This window comes from Pinus tabuliformis, chromosome 8 (assembly GCF_031772625.1).
Source record: "Pinus tabuliformis cultivar Carrire ecotype Pingquan chromosome 8, CPIR1, whole genome shotgun sequence".
NCBI classification, from domain to species: Eukaryota; Viridiplantae; Streptophyta; class Pinopsida; order Pinales; family Pinaceae; genus Pinus; species Pinus tabuliformis.
The window spans coordinates 1732744755-1732765282 of NC_142294.1; positions in this window are offsets into that span (position 1 = coordinate 1732744755).

Sequence of the window (20528 nt, forward strand, 5' to 3'; positions counted from 1 at the left end):
TAGTGACGTTAGCAAGGGGTCAGCGGGGGGGGTGGTAAGTTGTTTTGCCTGCACCACTTTTGGGGTCGGGCGGTTTCGGGCGGGGAGGCAGCGAGCAGCGCAGGCGCGCGACGCATGTCCACGGTACGGGGGAAATACCGCCGGCTCCCCGGGGCTTAAAGTTCGGCAACAGAGGGGGGCATAATATGATTGTGAGCCTTCTGATGTGAGGGTTCCGATCGGACGGTGGGCGCTATACAGAGATGGTGAAGGGTTAATGCGCGGGCCCGACGTATTTAAAACAGGTTTTTCAATGGTATCGGGGCGGAAATGATTGGCCAAAGTTTATTGGTTGTTAATCAACCAGATGTCAATTAATCCTTTGAGCGCAGGGAGGGTTATTAATAGGTGCCTGATACACTTATTAATTCCCAAAGACATATGTAAATGGTTATATTTCAACCAGGGCGGGGATATATACTTATATGGGGATTTTATTATATTTTTAATACGGGGGGAAATAAAGTGGGATTTATATAATAAAGTCAGAGTTAATATGAAAGAGATATAAGTGGATGCGCTAAGTGATAATCTTAGGCTTAGGGTGAAAGGGGTTTTGAGGTGAGAGGCTGTAGTTTTCCTAAGTAAAATGGGAATTCACTTAGGCAAAGTTTATGAAAAGAAATGAGTGATTTGAGGGTAATATTAAGTAGATCTTAATATTTGTGAGGGGAGATTAGTGAGTGACTTTGGGAGAAACATGAAGGGAAGTTATTAATAAAAATCTACCTAATTTGAGTTGCATCCACACATCTGCCATGGTACTTGTGATAACAGTAAGATGAACATCTTTGAGATACAAAATCAATCACAAGTATGCTTCTGCAACAGCAAACTACTGCCTACCCAGCCTACTGTGCCTAACATTTTTTCTTCTTTTTCTATGGGTGCATTTGAACTGGCAAACCCTCATCATTTTCTTTTCTTACCATTGTAATCTTCTCTAAATCCACACCTATAACATCCAAGGGCTCAGATTTAATAGTTGAGCTCCTTTGCTTCTCTACCTATCTACTCATCTGCCAAGATTGAACAGTTTGGACAGATTTTATTCTCTATCTCCAAAACAAGTAAATTAAAACCATGAACTGGCCAAGGTTAAGCTGTTTGGCCATTCATAAATGGTGGCATAAGTCAACAAGCTGCACACGATCAGATTATTGCAAAAAATAGAGTAGTAGTGGCATTTTGGTTTTGCACACTTTCCTAGTCTTTTGTTTGGGGTTCATTTTTTCATTTTTTGACCATTTCATTCTTCTTGCCCTTTGATTTTTATTTTAGGGCATACCCTCTTTACATTTTTAAAATTTTTTGTTTTTTGGAATATGGAAAACCTTGGCAACCAGATCAAAAGGTATGAACATATTAGACCTCATCAATGTCAATCATGAAAAATGACACCTATTGCTATAGGAACCTAACAGTGGCTCCACTTGGGGATGGCTTTCCCTAGTGGAAAGTCAAGAACAGTAGGTCAGATAGCCTTCTCCATAACTTTTGATTGTGCTCTGAAATTTCCTTCTGCTGGTTGCTTTAGTAATATGCATGACATTCAAACTTGTGAAGCTTATGGCCTTCTCTTCGGGCTTTAACTTCAGCAATTTGTTGTCCAATCCAAACTGAAATATTACTAAGGATATAGTATGTACATAATAAGGAAAAAATGTTTCAAACAGTTGGATCAAAATAGTGTTTCAGCATTCGGCCATTAACTGGCCCTTCTCCTGTTTCTGTACCATCCAGGTTCTTCAAAAAGTAAGTGTTGTTTCCTTGTAAAGCCTGGATGATGTAAGGTCCCTTCCATAGGAAGTCAAACTTCCCATGTTTTCCTTTGTCTTCTCTCCTTGAATCCCATTTAAAAACTTTCTCTCCAATATAGAAATCCTCTGCCTTGGTCCTCTTATCAAACATCTTCTTGAGCTTTTCTTGTAGCACTTGAGATATCTGATATACCTCTTCTCTGGTTTGCTGCAAATGAATGGTCTGATTTTTTCTTCTCTGAATGTCATTGGGTTCTGCCTGGGCTTCTTGCAGCAATTTCATTAGAAGGACTCCCAAAGATGATGGAAATACAACCTCCATGCCATAAACTAGCTCATAAGGGCTAGTTCCAATAGATCTCTTTGTAGTTAATATGTCTGCCGACAGTGCATTTGTGAGTTTCTTGTGCCAATTTTTCTTGTTTTCTTCCAGCAATTTCTTAATAATATTGACCAGGATTTTATTTGAAGACTCAGCCAGACCATTACCTTGAGGGTAATAAGCTGTGGAGTGGCCTAAAGTGATATGTTATTTGTGACAAAAATTTATCATTTTCTTGGATTTGAAAGCAACAGCATTGTTAGTTATAATCTTTTCAGGACAGTATGTTGGTTTCTAAGAATCCTATAATAATTGTATCATTAGCTTGTCTGGTAGGAATGGCTTCTATCCATTTGGTGAAGTAATCTGTGGTAGTGAGGATCCATTTATGCTGGCCAGAGGAGGGAGGATGGATTTCTCCAGTGAAATCTAGACCCCATTGCTGAAAAGGCTTCTATGTGGAAATTGGTTTAAGGGGTAGAGGTAAAATCTTCCTCTTGCCTTCAAAGATTTGACATTTATGGCAAGAGGTAACAAATTTCTTCACATCAGCAAAGAGGGTGGGATAATAAAATCCAGCCCTTAGGATTTTATCTGCTGTTGATTTCCAATAGAGATGTCCACCACAATCTCCTGCATGAAATTCTTTAAGAACTTTGTCAGCTTCATCTTTCATTAAACAATTCAATAGAATACCATCATGATTTTTCCAAAATAAGGCATTATCTAAAATACAAAACTTTAAAGCTTTCATTTTCAAAAATCTCTTCTTTGTTCTGGATAACCCTGGAGGAGCCTGCAGGTTTAGCAATACATGAATTATATCAACATACCATGGTGATTCTAAGAAGGCTTGATTGATCTGTGGAGTCACCATCTCCTGTTCATTATCCAATTCATTGATGTCAAGGGCTTGAAACTTTGTTTCTGTCATGAGTTTAGCTAATCCCTGTCCTTTTACAAGCTTTGTAGGTTTTATTTCAATGTCATACTCCAAAATATTAGCTATCCATTTGCCTCATTTGCCTTCAATTCCCTCCTGAGTTAGGATATCTTTGACAACAACACTTGGTACATAATCTATTACATGAGAGTACAAGATATAAACTCCGAAGTCCTTAATAGCTTTTACAAGTGCATAGACCTGTTTTTCCATGATTTGGTATTTTAGCGGTGCATCTCTCAATGCTTTACTTAAAAAGGCTATAGGTTTTTCACATCCTTGATCATCTTTCTGCAATAAAACAGCAGCAATGGTGTGTTTTGATGCAAATGAAAATATCATGAAGTCTCTATCAAACTTTGGACTTGTAAGGATTGGTGTTCTAGTTAAAGCTATTTTGATTTCTTCAAATGCTTGTTTGGCTTCTATTGTCCATTTAACCTTGGAATCCTTTTTTAACATGTTGTTCAGTAGTCTGATTAATTCAGCCAGATTGGGTATGAATCTCCTTAGAAAGTTGATCTTTCCAAGGAAGGCTTGAAGTTCTTTGATATTTCTGGGGTGAGGAACTTGCAGAATGGCTTGTATTCTATCTGGATCAATTCTAATGCCTTCTTTGGAGATGATGTGGCCCAATAATTTGCCTTCTTCTAGTCCAAACAATGACTTCTTAGGGTTTAAAGAAATACCATACTTTCTGCATATTAGAAACACTTGTCTCAAATGATCTAGGTGTTGCTGATCTGTTTTGGAAAACACAATAAGGTCATCTAGATATACGACCAGAAAATCATGGATTTCTTTTGAAAAGGCTATGTCCATGGCCCGTTGAAAGGTTGCCCCTACATTCTTAAGTCTGAATGGTATTTTAACGTATTTGAAGGTTCCCCAAGGTATTGTAAAAGCAGTCTTATCTTGATCATCAGGGTGGACCAGGATTTGATTGAAACCTGAGAATCCATCTAGAAGTGAAATCCTAGAGGCACCTACTACCCTTTGTAGAATGTGATCCATCTTGGGCAAGGGGTAATTGTCTTTCAAAGAAACTTTATTGAGATTCCTTAAGTCCACACACAGTCTAATTTCCCCTATTTTCTTCCTAGTGGGTACTAGATTGGACACCCATTCTGAAAATCTGATAGGAGCAATTATTCCTGCCTCATACATCTGTTTGATTTCTTTTTCAATTAAGGGGAGCAGTACAGGGTTGATTCTTCTGAGTTTATGTTTGAATGGCTTCTGATTTTATTTAAGGGGTATAGTATGTTGAATTACAAAGGTATCATAAGATTTGAGATCTTCATAGCTCTAGGCAAAAACATCCTGGAATTCTTTGAACAGTTCAACATATTTGAGCTTTTTATCAGGGGGCAAGGTTTTGGACAATTTTATCATTTTTGGATTTTCCTCAGTCCCTATGTTACAGTCTTCAATGTCAGCTTTTATAGGTTGCATTTTAGGCTTCTTTGGGATATCATTAGAGTCAAAGAAATCTTCTAGGGGAGTTAATCCTTTAGGAAAATTATTATCTTTGAGATCAATAACTTCAGATTCTTCCTCAATAATCTCATCAATATCTATCCCTGTCAGGTCTTGCATTTCTTTATTGGTAAATTTTGTTGGATGCAGCATTTGATTTTCATTTTCTGCTGAAATGTCTATTTGTATTTTATTTGTTTGATCAACTCTCTGACAGTGTCAAAGTCTATATTTGTGCTAGAAAATTCTTCCTCTAGTGTCAAGAAATTGTTGATCTGGACATCATTGTCAAATACTTACCAATTCTTTACATTGTCAGGTATAGCTGGCCTCTGTCTAATATCAGTCGTGAACTGATGATTAGGTTCAAATAGTAATTTACAAGTGTTGGCAAATGTTGCCAAGCTGTGAGCATGCAATTTGTGTTTTCTTGGGACTTTGTCAAGTTGTGTTTCAAGGAATGTATTGAGGATTTCAATTGTTGTTCCTCTATAGGCTCTCAGTCTAGGATCAATTGCGAGGAAGTTTCCTTTTATTTGTTGAATAACTAAATCAGAGTCTCCCAAAACTGATATCCTAAGTGCTCCTAAACTTTTGACCAATTTAAGTCCTAGGAGCAAGGCCTCATATTCAACCATATTATTGGTGCATCTAAAGTTTAACCTGTAAGCATGACCTTCAGCATGATCATTTTCCTGATTGTGCACCCAAATCCCTGCTCCTGCCCCTAATTTGTTGACTGAGCCATCAAACTCTAAGTACCAAAGGGCTTCATGTTCATAGTCAGTATTAGGAGTATCAAAAATCTGTCTTATGGGAAAATGAATCTATTTAGTTTCATCTGGTTTTTCTTGATTGTCTGATGTATCATTTTTCTCAAAAATTTCTTGGATCTGAACACTAGATTTTTTGTTTGGGATTCCTTCTTGTTCAAATGTTAAAACTTTGACATCAGTTGGGGGACCAATTTCAGCATTATAGAGAATGAAGGAGTCCATGTCAGAGTGCATAGAGTAGATGGGAAAATTCTGGGGTTTCTCTTGGCTGCTTACCACATATTTCATCAAAGTTTCTCGGTATAATTTCTTTGGTTGACCAAATAGTGAGATAGTGGCATAAGACATGTCCAACTGTAATGATCCTTGAAGATTTGCACCCCAAGATCTAGACAATAACATGCCATATTTGGGTGGAATATCAACTACCATTGCATCCATTAGAATAGTTTTAGCAGGGTATTGAACTAGTGATACACATAAATCCTTAATCAATCCTAGACATCTAACCTGGCTTGAATCAAAAGAGAATAAATCTTTGTATGGTCTGGTTATATCTAGGTTCAACTTTTCCATTACGGATTTGGGCATTAAGTTGTGAGAAGCGCCAGAATCAAACATGGAATTATGGAGTATTTTGTCATGTATGCTTAAACTTACATAGAAATGAGGAACACCTCCATCTACCGGTTTTCCATTTACCTAAGGTCCAAAAATTAATTCTGGCTGGTCATCAAAGACATTCACTGAATCTTGGTTCATAAAAATTTGAAGTGATTTGTTGATTTGACTTCTATAGACATCATGTTTAACCAATTCTGACAATGGAATGGCTATCTTTAGTTTGCCTATTTCTATCTCAAGATTGAAAGGTTTTTCACTTTGGATTTTTGTATTTCTGCTAGTGGGATTCTCTTGTTCTGCTGCATTTTCTATGTTTTTCTCTATATCAGGAGTGGTATTATTGGCTGAGGTTACTTTTAGATCAAATTGTGAAGGTTCTTCCACATTTCCTTTAGAAGGAATGGAAGTGGAGGGTTTCCTGTCAATTTGTTGTTCATCTGATATATCTTCAATTATTGGATCTTTTGGGTTAGGACTGGTCCCAGGAGGGGTTTGTACAAGGGGTTTCTTGATTTTACTTTTGTTTGGCTGCTTGGCCTCCTTCTATTTATTGTTGTCAGGGACATCTATTCTTTTGTTTCTTAGATTGTATTGTTTGTGAACTTCATAGATTGTTGTGTCATATCCCTCCCTAAAATCAAATGACTCACCTAACTGTGTTTGGAATTTTTCAAGAGTGTGAGCTTCTTGGTCTTCTCAGGTTAGGAAAACTTTTTTTTCATTATTAGGGCCCATTAAGTTAATTTGGGTGTCTTCTGTAGGTTGATCAGAAGTTAAAACTTCAGCAAAATTTTCTTGGAATGGGGGCCTAATGTTTTGATCAAGCCCGGCCTTTCCAGCATTAGGATTTTGATTCTTTCTGAAGTTTGGATTTCTCCCAACATTACTTGGTTGACCATCCCAGGATGATTTCCTCTCCATTGTTTCTACTCTATCTCCCAGTTTATCCATACGTTTAATTATAGCATCTAATTTTTGTTCCAAGTTAGAAGGTTCCTCTTTGAAAGGTGTCCTCTTTTCAGCTCTGGCTCTAGCTCGTTTAGAAATCAGATTGGCATCTACGCTGACAGCTATACTCTGCATTTATTCTAGGTCTCGAGGGGCTCTTTCCCTAAGTTTATATGCCATATCAGAATCAAATGCATCAGGGAATTTGATCAAAGCTAAGCCTGGAGGAGGTCTGAGATCTTGAGGAATAGAATTGTAGACAGTATTGAATCTGGTACAGTAATCCTGGACAGTCTCTTGGGCACCTCTTTCTAGGCCTTCATATTCTGATAAAATGTGGAGAGGATCCTTCTTCTTTTCCCATCTGTTCAAGAAGGTCTGATAAAGAGCTTGTGGGTCATTTATACTGTGTGCAGGGAGGGCTCTAAATCAAGTTCTGACATCTCCGGTCAAACTTTGCACAAAAATTCTCATTCTAACATCATCATCATCAACTTAATATATTTCAAAGTAATCTATCATTTTTTTAGTATGCTGTTGAGCTGTGTATGTGTCTGTGCCATCAAAAAGAGTGATTTTTCTTTGATGGTCTTGGGGCATAGCCCCTAGATTGGCAGGTAAGTTCAGAGGAGCATATATGTTTGCCATGTTAACAGGGATATGTGTGACAACTAGTGTAGTAGGGACAACAACAAGGATATAGACAGTGGATGGAAGAGTGGAAGGAGTAGCTTGAGGTTGGGAAAAGTGAGGTTCTAATGGAGAACTTGGAGAAGGGGAAGAAATCACAGCAAGATATGGTGTTTTTTTAGAGGTAAGCTCAGGTTGGATGGAGCTCTGCAAATGTCTATCAAGATGTGGAGCAGCAAATTCAAGCTACAAATTTTCAAGGAATGTTGGATCTTGAACTTTGTGTGTTAATCCAGATTCAAAAAAGGTCTCAAATGAAGGATTTTCAAAACAGTTAGCAACAGGTTTGTTTTCAAAGTGGATTGAACTCACAGGACAAGATTTTGATCTGGATAAAGGCTGAGAAATAGCAGAATTTTTTAGGCTTTCTTGTCTCCTAAGAATTTTAGGAATCAGATTAGGATTTTCAAACACAGGAGGTGGGTTTGGATCAAGGTGTCATCTGGTATAGCGAATCCTTTCTGAAGCCAATCTTCTAAGTGTATTTTTGGTTTTTCTGTAAATGGTTTTGATAACACAACTTTAAGAGTTTCTTCAAGAGACTTTGAATATGGAAATTATGAAGTTTCTTAAAGATTTTTGAACTAGGGAATGATCAGGTATATGAAACCAATTGTCCAATCTACAAGCTAGACAAGAGATACACTAAGATAGCATTCATTTACTTCTACCATTGCAAAGCAACAACATTTCAAAGGCTTCCTGGCTAACTTCAGGCTCTGTCTGTAGCTTATAAAGTAGATAGTAGTAATAAACAATTTATCCAGTTCCCCAGTGGAGTCGCCAAAGATGTTATCACTCAGGTTGTTCCCTAAGAAAGTTGTAAGAAAGGGAATACGGCTGAGGTAACCACAAACCAATCTTTTAGATACAGATTCTAGCCAATCTGTATCCAGAGAGGGCTCTCTCTTTATGATTTAACTTTGTTTTGAAAGATGTTAGGCTAGTTATGATGTTCAGGGGTTTTGCTTGTTTTTTGGATGGTGAGATTCAGTAAAACAAAGGTATAAACCTGAGAATTTCAGTCCATTGGGGTAATGGAGTCTATGAAGATGGATTTCTAGATATGGTTTCGTAACAGAGGATGGCACTACAGAGCAAGGTAATCAAACATGGAACAATTTTAAATGCTGGAATCAGATGGAATGGACTCTAATGGATGAAGGGCAATGAAGAATCCTTCATCATATAGATAGAGGGAAAGTGAATGATTACTACTAAGAAGCAGTTAAGAATTCCTTAGAAAATAATAAAAATGATAGAATCAAGGGAAACAGGGGCAATTAAGAATTCATTGTTTATACTTAATTCTGAAGAAAACACAGAGAATAACAAAGACTGAAAACAGAGTGCAGTTAAGCAAATTCTGAGTTAATCTTTCTCTTTATTATTCAGATCATGAAACATAGATGACATAATAGACAAGAAAACTATAAAACAAGAGATATAAGGGTACTCATTGATCCATAGTTTGATTCAAGAATTCTGTAACAAGTCCTCTGCTATCAATTCCGCATCTAGAGAGTTCAGCAACAATGGATTCCAACAGCTTTTCTATTCAGAAAATTTCAGTATTACAGCGCAGTCCAAGAAATGCATCACCAACCCCAAATACTTCGTTTAAGGGGGTATTTATACAAAATGTCTCACAAAATATCTGACAGACATAATATCTAGTGATGAGTTATTGTTTTTACAAGAGTTGGAGACACGTAGTCTTGAAAACAGGGAAGAAATAAATGATGTTGTGCTGGCTGCTCCGCTTGGTTAGATGTGCTAGTTGTAGCCCATGTAAGTCGGTCTTCAGCTGTTTTCCACTGATATTATGTGTAGGCCACTCCGGCTTTCTCAAGTGTCTTTAATTATGATGTGATACTCTTTGACTCATACGATCTTCATTTATTTCTGTTTACTTACCTTGTGGTAAATGGTGCAAAACATTCAATTTACCAAAGATACCAAAGATATGTTCATAAGATTCCTAACATATCTTGCCACCAGTCTGATTCTTGTAGTTTGCGTCTCTACGGCTTTCTTAAAGTCTCATGAGTCTCTGTGTACCCGAAGAAATTAGGTGGAATGGTGAATAGATTTTTCACCTCATGCTCAATGTAAAATAAATTCTCCAATTTGTCATAAAGGGCTTGGCCAGATGGGAATGCCTTCTCTGCTGAAGTGCTTGATGATGCATTACCTTGATCGGAAACATATTTATTCAACTTTTGCATGTACTCTACATGTCTCATCAGGCGTTCATTACTTCCCAACGGACTTGGAAAACCTTTTTTATGCAAAACTGCAAACCTTTCTATGAAAGAATCAATCTCCACCTGCATGTCCTGGCATCTCCTTTCCAAATTTTGCATCAAAGTTCTCATGGTTAGAACTTTCTTAATATGAAGAATGGTGCCTGTCCTATCTCTGATTTGCAGTGCCTCCAGTTCTTCACTGGTCTTGGTGTTCAAAAAATGTATTAGCTTGTTAGCTTGTTCAGGCATCTGCCCCACTAAATTTCTTGTCTTTTGAATCTCCACTTGGGCTGCTACTATCAAGTCAATCTGCTCATAAATAACTTGGATAGATCTCCTCACATTGCTAAGGGATTGATTGATGTTGGCCCACAAAATGCCCTTGATTTATCCCGGAGTTTTGTCCAAAGAGAGATCCTTTTCCAATGCTTTCACCTTGTTCTTTAATGCTTTAACCTCTCTGGTTCTTTCTGCCACAGTCATCTTGGATTTGTCATAACTTATTTCTAATTTTTCCAATTTCTCTTTGGCCTATTTCAAATTCTAATACTTGGAGTTTTAATTCCTCCATGGCTTTTATTAATTCCTCTGTGGTCATGCAAGTACCGCTGCCTGCTATTGTTGTTGTTGCTGTTGCTGATGTACCTGTAGTTGTTTCTGTTGTGGCTGCTGGAACAGTGGGAGGTAATGTTGTTACCACTGTGGAAGGGGTAGTTGTGACTACAGGGATTACTTCAGGTGGCTAGGAGGTTGACTCTCCCTGCTTTTCTTTTAGCACTGTCTCCAATGCCTGCTCAGTATCAGTTAATCTTTCGTTGAGCTTCATGAGCAGCTCCATCATTTCTTCCTCTGACTTCTGTTGGACCACTTCTGTTGTCTGAGGATGCATGGTGGGAGGCAATTTCAGCTGTTTTCTTAAGGCAACAATGCCTTCCTCTTTCTTCGTCATCAATGCCTTGATGCCCTTAGCATCTTTTGGGTCATGCCCAGCTCAATGATAATCTCCTCCAAAGATTTTATCCTGTTGTCTTTAGCAAGAGAGGAGGCTTTTTCCAAATCCAGCTGAGCAGAGGTGGTCATCATGGAGTTTTGCAATTTGTGAGCTAACATAGCTTTATCAGCTAGTGTGGAGTAGACCATTTCTCTAGTCCGTTTGTGCAGCTCGATCTGGTCCATAGGATGAATATCCTTGGCCAAGACCTCCATATTTGTCTTGATGTAGTCCGCTGCTGATTGTCGTTGCTGCACCTTGGGCTTAAAGTGACTCATGATTATTTTACCCTCTTTAATGTCATAAGTTGACATTAGTCTTTGCTGGTTTGTGGGGGTCATCTTGAGAAATTGGTTGTAAAGTTGCAGCCTTAGTGGGTCATTTCTAGCTTTTATCTCCGTGAATGTCTTTTTAATATCAGAGGCTTGTTTGCTTTGTGGCCTAGTGGATGAAACTTCCACACTATGTTGCCTTTCTAGCTCTTACCTGTGTGAGCTAGTTGATGTGTCCACCACTGGGGAAGTCTGTTGGCTGACTACCCTTTCACCTCTTAAACTATCTATTGTTTCCTCATAGATTTCCTCTTCAGAGTGAGGATTTAATCTTTGCCTCTTTGCACCCAGTTGCTATACAGGTCCACTGATAGGTGTGGCCTCTTCCTTGTCTCTCTTTTTGCCTTTTTCCTCATTTAGAGGAGTATGTAATGCAGGAATCTCAGCTGCTTTGGTTTGGACTGGAGGCATTTCCTCTTGCTGATCTGTCGTGGCTGGGTTGCTCTATGTCTGCCACTTGCTTGCCCTTAGAGATCCCTGTACCTACTGTGCTAGATTCTTGTGCAGGCTGCTGAGAAGTTCCAGCATAGGATGTCCTAATTCCTGCTTGTTGAGGTAGCTTGAAAGATACCTGTCCAAAAGTGTCCAGGTCAAGGTTTTTTTCGAGGTCTTTCATAGCTTTTTCCATTTTCTCTTGCTCAGTAATTTGTTCTACTAATGTACCCTCTACCCACTCATCTTCATTAGCAAACTGTTCAATTTCAGGGATTCTATGGTGTACATAAGCTGACAACCTGTTTCTTACTTTTCTGTCACTTATAAAGCTATTTGGGTCATATGGTACCCACCAAAAACTTTTCTTCAATTTAAGTTCTTCCCCTAATATCTTATCAGCATCTTCCCATGCCTCCCTCTTATGGATGACAAAAGGGCCTAATTGGTTTTTTATTCTCAGCTGAGCCTTTTTCTTTGCACTACAAAAGTGGGTTAAGTCTGCATTGATGATCTGCCTGAAATACTCCAGTACAAATAGTCTCATAGGCACATATTTGGGTAGCTTGTAAGGGCACAATTCACAGCCATATATTTTGATTTCAATGTGATTCTGGTACAAGTACCAGTCACCTATCTTGTACTATCTGGAAAGCTGTAAAATCTTTTTTATATCACCAGAGAGCCTAGGAGGAGGAGCTCCTATCAATAGAGTGGTGGTTGGATATACAAACAGGTCAATGAATTCCCAATATCTATAAGGGCATTCATGGACATTGTGGAAGACTGAGGTCCAAAATATCACAGACCTCCTCTCTCCTTTGGAATCCAATTTCCTGATGGGAAATGAAAAGTTGTCTGGCTGATAATATAGCAGAAGGTGGTAGATGAATGAGCTGTACTTGAAGACTCCTTCTCTGTCCATATTTATGAATTTCTCATCGATTTTGTTAGCAATAAAGGTTGCATAGTCATACTTGACAGCTGTGGGCTGTCCAGGAGTAAAAATTGACAGTAGGACTAAGGTGGTCTCATCAACATATTCACTTGTTTTAAATCCCAAGATGAAGGATATCATATCAATAAGGAGTTTTCCTATTTCAGTGAACCAGACATGTACATATGGAGGTGGACCTCGGTGCTGGCAATCTGGTCTCATGAACATTTGTGCAATACGGGCCAACTCTGAATTGGGCAATTGAGAGCCTTTCTCAAGCAAAAATCCCATGGAAAGAGGAGCCAGAGGCTGAGTGGGTTTGAAGTGTAACATCTCATTGATAGACTCAATAGTTATGTAAAAATGGAAAATTTGGTATGGGGTTATAACTGCTCTGGTGACAGGGTCATAGTTAGCACAGCAATGGTGGATAATATCTGGGAAGACATTGACTGAAGGAAGGTAATACCTAGGGAGATTGGATTCCCATATTCCATAGATGTCAGAGTTACTGAGATGACTATTCCTAACTCTGCAGAATGCCTGGAGGTGGTTCATGTCACTAGATAAATCTTTAATTTGAAAATCTCTGTCAGCCAAGGGTAACCAATCTTGGTCCTTATGAGGTGCATTGAGGGGCGCAACATTTAGGGCTACGGGAGCCTCCATGTTTGGTTCTTGTGTTTTCAAACCAGAGGTTAGGCTTCTGTGTGAAAAATGAGCAAAACAGCAGTTCTGGGTGTCTTTCTCTGGGAACTATGGACTGATTTTTACTTGAATTTAGCTCTTCTGGGTAAAACTTACATAGGAAAAACAAAATTATAGGTTCGGGAGGAAAATTGGGTAAATACCTATTTTTTCAAAGGCGAGCAGTGCAATTGCAGGTTGGATGGCGAGATACAGAGCAGGAAGCTAAGATTTTCTTGGTTGGGTGCCAGACTGGACGTTCGTGCTATCACCCGGACGTAATTTGCATGGAGACAGTTCGCAGAAGAAATGAACAAAAATGACATTTTTCCCATGATTTTAACAAAAAATTGGCTTTGGCGGGGTTTTTGTCATTTATTGTCAGATGACATCATCGGGATGTGACGTTCTGTCGTTTAGCGGACGAGTGGAGGGTGACATGGTAGTGACGTCAGCAAGGGGTTAGTGGGGGGGCGGTAAGTTGTTTTTCGCGCACCACTTTTGGGGTCGGGCGGTTTCGGTCGGGGAGGCAGCGAGCAGCGCGGGCGCACGATGCGTGTCCATGGTACGGGGGAAATACCGCCAGCTCCCTAGGGCTTAAAGTTCGGCAGCAGAGGGGGGCGCGATATGATTGTGAGCCATCCGATGTGAGGGTGCCGATCGAACGGTGGGCGCTATACGGAGATGGTGAAGGGTTAATGCGCGGCCCGACGTATTTAAAATAGGTTTTTCAATGGTATCGGGGCGGAAATGATTGGCCAAAGTTTATTGGTTGTTAATCAACCAGATGTCAATTAATCCTTTGTGCGCGGGGAGGGTTCTTAATAGGTGTCTAATACACTTATTAATTCCCAAAGACATATGTAAATGGCTATATTTCAACCAGGGCGAGGATATATATTTATATGGGGATTTTATTATATTTTTAATACGGGGGGAACTAAAGTGGGATTTATATAATAAAGTCAGAGTTAATATGAAAAAGATATAAGTGGATGCGCTAAGTGATAGTCTTAGGCTTAGGGTGAAATGGGTTTTGAGGTGAGAGACTGTAGTTTTCCTAAGTAAAATGGGAATTCACTTAGGCAAAGTTTATGAAAGGAAATGAGTGATTTGAGGGTAATATTAAGCAGATCTTAATATTTGTGAGGGGAGATTAGTGAGTGACTTTGGGAGAAACATGAAGGGAAGTTAGTAATAAAAATCTGCCTAATTTGAGCTGCATCCACACATCTGCCATGGTACTTGTGATAACAGTAAGATGAACATCTATGAGATACAAAATCGATCACAAGTATGCTTTTGCAACAGCAAACTATTGCCTACCCAGCCTACTGTGCCTAACATTTTTTCTTCTTTTTCTATGGGTGCATTTGAACTGGCAAACCCTCATCAATTTCTTTTCTTTCCATTGTAATCCTATCTAAATCCACACCTATAAAATCCAAGGGCTCAGATTTAATAGTTGAGCTCCTTTGCTTCTCTACCTATCTACTCATCTACCAAGATTGAACAGTTTGGACAGATTTTATTCTCTATCTCCAAAACAGCTAAATTCAAACCATGAACTGGCCAAGATTAAGCTGTTTGGCCATTCATAAATGGTGGCATAAATCAACAAGCTACACACGATCAGATTATTGCAAAAAATAGAGTAGTAGTGGCATTTTGGTTTTGCACACTTTCCTGGTCTTTTGTTCGGAGTTCATTTTTTCATTTTTTTGACCATTTCATTCTTCTTGCCCTTTGATTTTTCTTTTAGGGCATACCCTCTTTACATTTTTTAAATTTTTTGTTTGTTGGAATACGGAAAACCTTGGTAACCAGATCAAAAGGTATGAACATATTAGACCTCATCAATGTCAATAATGAAAAATGACACCTATTGGTTTAGGAACCTAACATAATGAAATCCATGGAAATGACCTCCCATTTCCATTTTGGAATCGTAATAGGTTGTAGTAGACCACCTGGATGCTTGCATTTTGTCTTTACCTACTGAAAATCTATACATCTAGCTACAAAATCTACCACTTCCTTCTTCATATTTGGTTAATAATAGAATGTAACAGCCCTGGTGAAAATTCAATGTAATAAATGTTAAAAACAATAACCACAGATGATTAGGACACGTATTCCAAGTTGAATGGTGGGTAGGAAATCCTAGGGGGTGTTCATTTGGTTGTCTATGGCTAAGGAAATTGGCAAAGGAAATGGTTAAGGCATTAGAGATGCAAAAGGGTATTTTGGCACATTTATTTATGAAAATAATGGAAATTAGGAGAAAAGGAAGGTGAAAGGTCACATTTTGCATGTGAGGAGGAAATTGAAGGAAAATAATGGAAAATGAACAAAATAGAGGCCTCATTAATAAAAAGGCTTATGAGGATCAATGGGTAAGACTTGGTCAGTTCAGTTTTGGATCTCTCTCTCTCTCTCATACTCTTGGTTACTTAGATTTTTCTTGGATCACTCTTGGAGGGTGTGGCATACTTGTATTCTTGGAGAAAGAAGGAAAAGGAAGAGCAGGAAAGCACAAGAAGGCATCAGCATCAGCAGCTACATCAGATTTTCTTGCAGGTATGTTTTCTTCACTAGTTTTGGCATGCATGGCACATGCATGTGGTTTCTTGGTTGTGATCTATCATTGGCATGGAGGATTGCCTGGATCGACAGTGGATTGCCTAGCCTTTCCATTTCCTGGATAGCCATGGTGATTATGGGTTTACTTTCATTGTTTTTTTTTTGTTGGTTCTCATGTTTCCTTAGCTTGGGTTGAGTTACTAGTCCTGGAAGCCCTAGTTGAACAAACGCTCTGGAAGCCCTGTAATAGCTTGGGTTGAGTTACTAGTCTTGGAAGCCCTGGTTGGACAAATGCTTTGGAAGCCCTTGGTGGGTTGAGTTACTAGTCCTGGAAGCCTTGGTTGGACAAACACTCTGGAAACCCTGTATAAGTTGTGGGTTGAGGTACTAGTTCTAGAAGCCTTGGTTGGACAAACATTCTGGAAGCCCTGGAAGGCTTGGGTGGAGACCAATCTGATGATGGTTTTTGGTGATGTCTGACTGTGAGGTGGAATCACTGTTTGATGGGTTGAGGTGGGTGGCCTTTGGAAGCCTTGGATGAGTTTTGATTGATGTTTTCTATGAGATCCCACATTCATGGTTGGAATATGGCACGGGGGTGATTGGCTAAAGAGAGACTTGGCTCAGAAAATCTATGGTTGGGTGGAACATGGTAGTCCCATCTCCGGTTGGTTCATTGCATTTATTAATGAAAAAATTCATTCCCTTGATTTTCATGTGTAAATGTATTGATGTATATATGGATTTTGATGGTTGATATGTTTATTGTATTTCTATTCCTATTATGTTGTTTATATGCACATTTACCTCGGAGGGTGTTACAGAGTGGTATCAGAGCTTCCAGGTTCAAACACTTGGACTGGATGGGCTCTATCATAGGTGAAATGAAGAACAAAGGTTAAATTTTAGACCTTTCTGTCATATCTGTTATATCTTTTCTTCTGTGGCATATTAGAAGTCGCAAATTTGTCCATATTGAAACTAAATTCCACTAATAATGTGGCTAAAATTTCAGATATTGGTTCACAATACTCATACTCTAGGAATTATCATCTAAGGAAGATGATCCAGGTGGATATTGGTGTCCACCTTCCAAGTCCACCTGGACCCCCACCATTGTCTTTCTCAGCATTTTCAGTTTCCTTAATTGTAGCACAACTTACTATTTTTAGCAGTTTTTCGGGTCCTGAACTTTCGGAGCCGTTTTGAGGCCCTAAACGACGTTTTTTGGGGAATCCGGGGGCAACATTCCAACAATGATAGTGCTCGGATAGATCTTTCTAATGAGCTATTGTACGCGTCAAACGGAGATCATATGCCAAAGTTACGACCCCGGGAAGTTGATGTACCAACTTACCCCCAAACGGGGCCCACAGTTTGGCGTTTCATCTCCTAGGGTTAGGTTTTGGAATGTTAAGGGTTTTCCATTGTTTCTCAACAATAAATAGGCCTTCGAGCCTCATTGTAACACAGTTCAGAGGCATGTAGCCATCACATCTCTTCTCAGAGATAAGCTACCATCGCCCTAGCTAGTATATTTCCATTTCTGGTTGTAAGCATATTTCAGTATTTTCCATTAACGAAATGAAGTATTATTTCCGCTGCATCTTTGTGTATATGGTTATCTCTGTAATTTGTTGCGTTCCTGTTTAAATCCGGATCAGTGGTATCAGAGCGGTCTGCTTTTTCTCTGTTTTTCTTTGCATGTCCCCAACAAGGTCAGGATATAAGGAGTTAGGGCTTGAACTGGTTGAACCTTTGCAAGACCAGCCTCGCAAATCCCGACGGCCTCCCATGGCGGACGAGAAGAAAGACGAGGGGGCAGGAGATTCCATCAAAATCTTGCTCGAAGAAGCCCTCGAGCGACAACGGAACGCGATGATGGACAGCTTTGCCCAGATCCTTCAGTGGCTACCCAGAAGCAATGCATCGGCTTCCAGCAGCTACTCTGGAAACGCCACACCCTTAAAGGTACAAGTTAATTTTGAAATCCCCATATTCGAGGGTCAGATAGACGCAGATGCCGTAGATAAATGGTTAAATCTGCTAGAGGGTTATTTTTTGTTCATGAATTTTCGAGTCGGGAAAAGATTGTTTTTGCTCTCCTCAAAGCAGCCCCCCACGTCAAGGACTGGTGGGAAACCTACTGCGAGCAGAAGGATGAAAGTACTGGCACTCTATTTTTAGCCGCACCCACCTGGGATTCGTTCTGGGATGCCATCAACGAGCAGTACTACCCTGTCGGGAGCTATGAGGATGAATACATAAAGTGGACCACGCTGCGGCAGGGAAGGGACCAAGACGTGCTGGAGTTTACTAATCTTTTCCATACCCTTCATACAAAGTTGGGTATCAAGGATTCAGAGCAACATTTGATACTCAAATACCGTGGCTACCTACACAAGTACATCCAGGAAGAAATACAATTCCTAAACATCCCCTCGCTCGGCGCAGCATATCGGTATGCCGTCAAGGTCGTGCAGAAGTTTAAACAAAAGAAGCGAGACTTTGGATCTGTGAATCCAAAGCAGGGGAAAGGTGCCCCTAAACCACAGAAAAAAGGACAAAGCCAAGGCGGGACAACCCAAGACAACCAGCCGAAGCTGCAAGCAAAGAACAGCGCCGCGAAGCCGAGAAAGGACACTCGAAAATGGTGCGAATTCCATAAGAGCTCCACTCACAACACAAGTGAGTGTTGGGCCAAGCAGTCACTGGTGGCTGAGCTAAAGGTTTCAAAATCAGATGCATGTTCCGACTCTGATTCAGAACCCGATAAGGGGTATGAAAAAGGGAAGCAGATCATTGATGCGGACCCCAGCGCCACTGTTGCTACCGCAAAGATCCAGAAAAATTAACTCGAAGATCCAGAGGAGGAGGAGTGTCTCTTCCACTCCCAGATGTGGGTAAAGGGCTCCCCGATATAGTTCATTGTTGATAGCGGGAGTCAAAAGAACCTCATTTCAGCAGAGGTCGTGAAGCGGTTGGGCTTAGCGACCACAGCACATCCACAACCATACACCATTGGGTGGCTTCACCAAGGACGAGATCTTCGCGTGAGCCAACAGTGTCGCCTTCCATACAACATCAAGCCCTTCACGGATGAGGTATTGTGTGACATTTCTCCCCTTGAAGTTTGTGATGTATTACTAGGACAACCATACTTGTGGAAGCGACATGCTGTGTATGAATCAAGGCCCTGTGCTATTATTATTACATTGGGAAATAAGTTGTTCAGGATACCAGAGGTAGCACCACCTGCCGCCCTCTCTTTGATTACTGCAAAACAATGCAGTAAGATCATTTCCAAAACCAGGAAATTTGTTTTCCTGATGATACACCCTCAAGGAAAGAAGAAGACAGTGGCCACGACCTCCAAACGGGACCCCTCTGCACGACAACTACAGATGGACAAGATTGTGGAGGAGTACGAGGACATCTTCACCTCTCCAGCAGGGGTTCCTCTGCACTGTCAAGTCAAGCACTCCATCGATCTGACCCCAGGTGCGCCACTACCCAATGGACCAATTTATCGGCGCTCCGTTCTGTAGAACGATGAAATCAAGAGGCAGATTCAGGAGCTCCTGCAGAAAGGTCACATCCGTCCGAGTTCATCGCCTTGTGGGAGCCCGATCGTGTTGGTACAGAAGAAGGATGGGACGTGGAGACTCTGTATTGACTATCGGGCGCTGAACAAGATCACTGTCTGTAATAGGTACCCGATCCCGCGGATTGATGGCCTCCTAGACCAACTAAAGGGGGTGAAATATTTCAGCAAGATCGACCTGAAGTCGAGATATCACCAGGTACCAATCGAACCCTCCGATGTGTGGAAGACTGCCTTCAAATCCAAGGAAGGCCTCTTCGAATGGTTGGTCATGCCTTTCGGATTGACGAATGCTCCTGCAACCTTTATGAGGCTAATGGATGACATCTTGCGGCCATTCACCAACTCCTTTGTAGTAGTATACTTGGATGACATTCTGATCTTCAGCCAGAGTTGGGAAGAGCACCTCCACCACATCCAACAGGTTCTCCAAACACTGCGGCAACACAAGCTATGTGCCAATTTGGAGAAATGCATTTTTGGCATGACCCAGGTTCAGTATCTGGGATACATCATTGATGAACAGGGGGTGCATGTCGATCCAGCCAAGATCCAAGTCATTCGGGATTGGCCCTCTCCAACCACTCTAACAGAGCTCCGCAGCTTTCTAGGTCTTGCCAACTTCTACCGCAGGTTTGTGTTGGGCTTTTCTCATATTTCTTGGACCTTGAGTCAAGTCACCAAGGGCGGGGCGAAAGCAAAATTCTTTTGGTCTGAATCTAAATAGAAGGCATTCAGGGAGTTGAAGGATCGCCTCTGCACGGCACCAATGCTCGCGTTACCATATTTACAACAACCATTTGAGGTCGAGACAGATGCCTCTGACTATGCTATTGGGGCAGTCCTTACTCAACATGGACATCCAATGGCATATCACAGTGAAACACTTTCAGACACAGTCCAGAAGTACCCCACTTATGATAAAGAGATGTATTCCATTGTATAGGCCTGCCGACAATGGAAGCATTACATTTTGGGGAAGGAAACGGTCATCCACACAGACCACTGATCTCTTGTTCATACAGACCAAAGGGAAATTGCAGAATGATCGCCATCAAAAGTGGTCTACATACCTGCAACAGTTTCACTTGAATATCAAGTATAAAAAGGGCAGCACCAATAATGTTGTAGA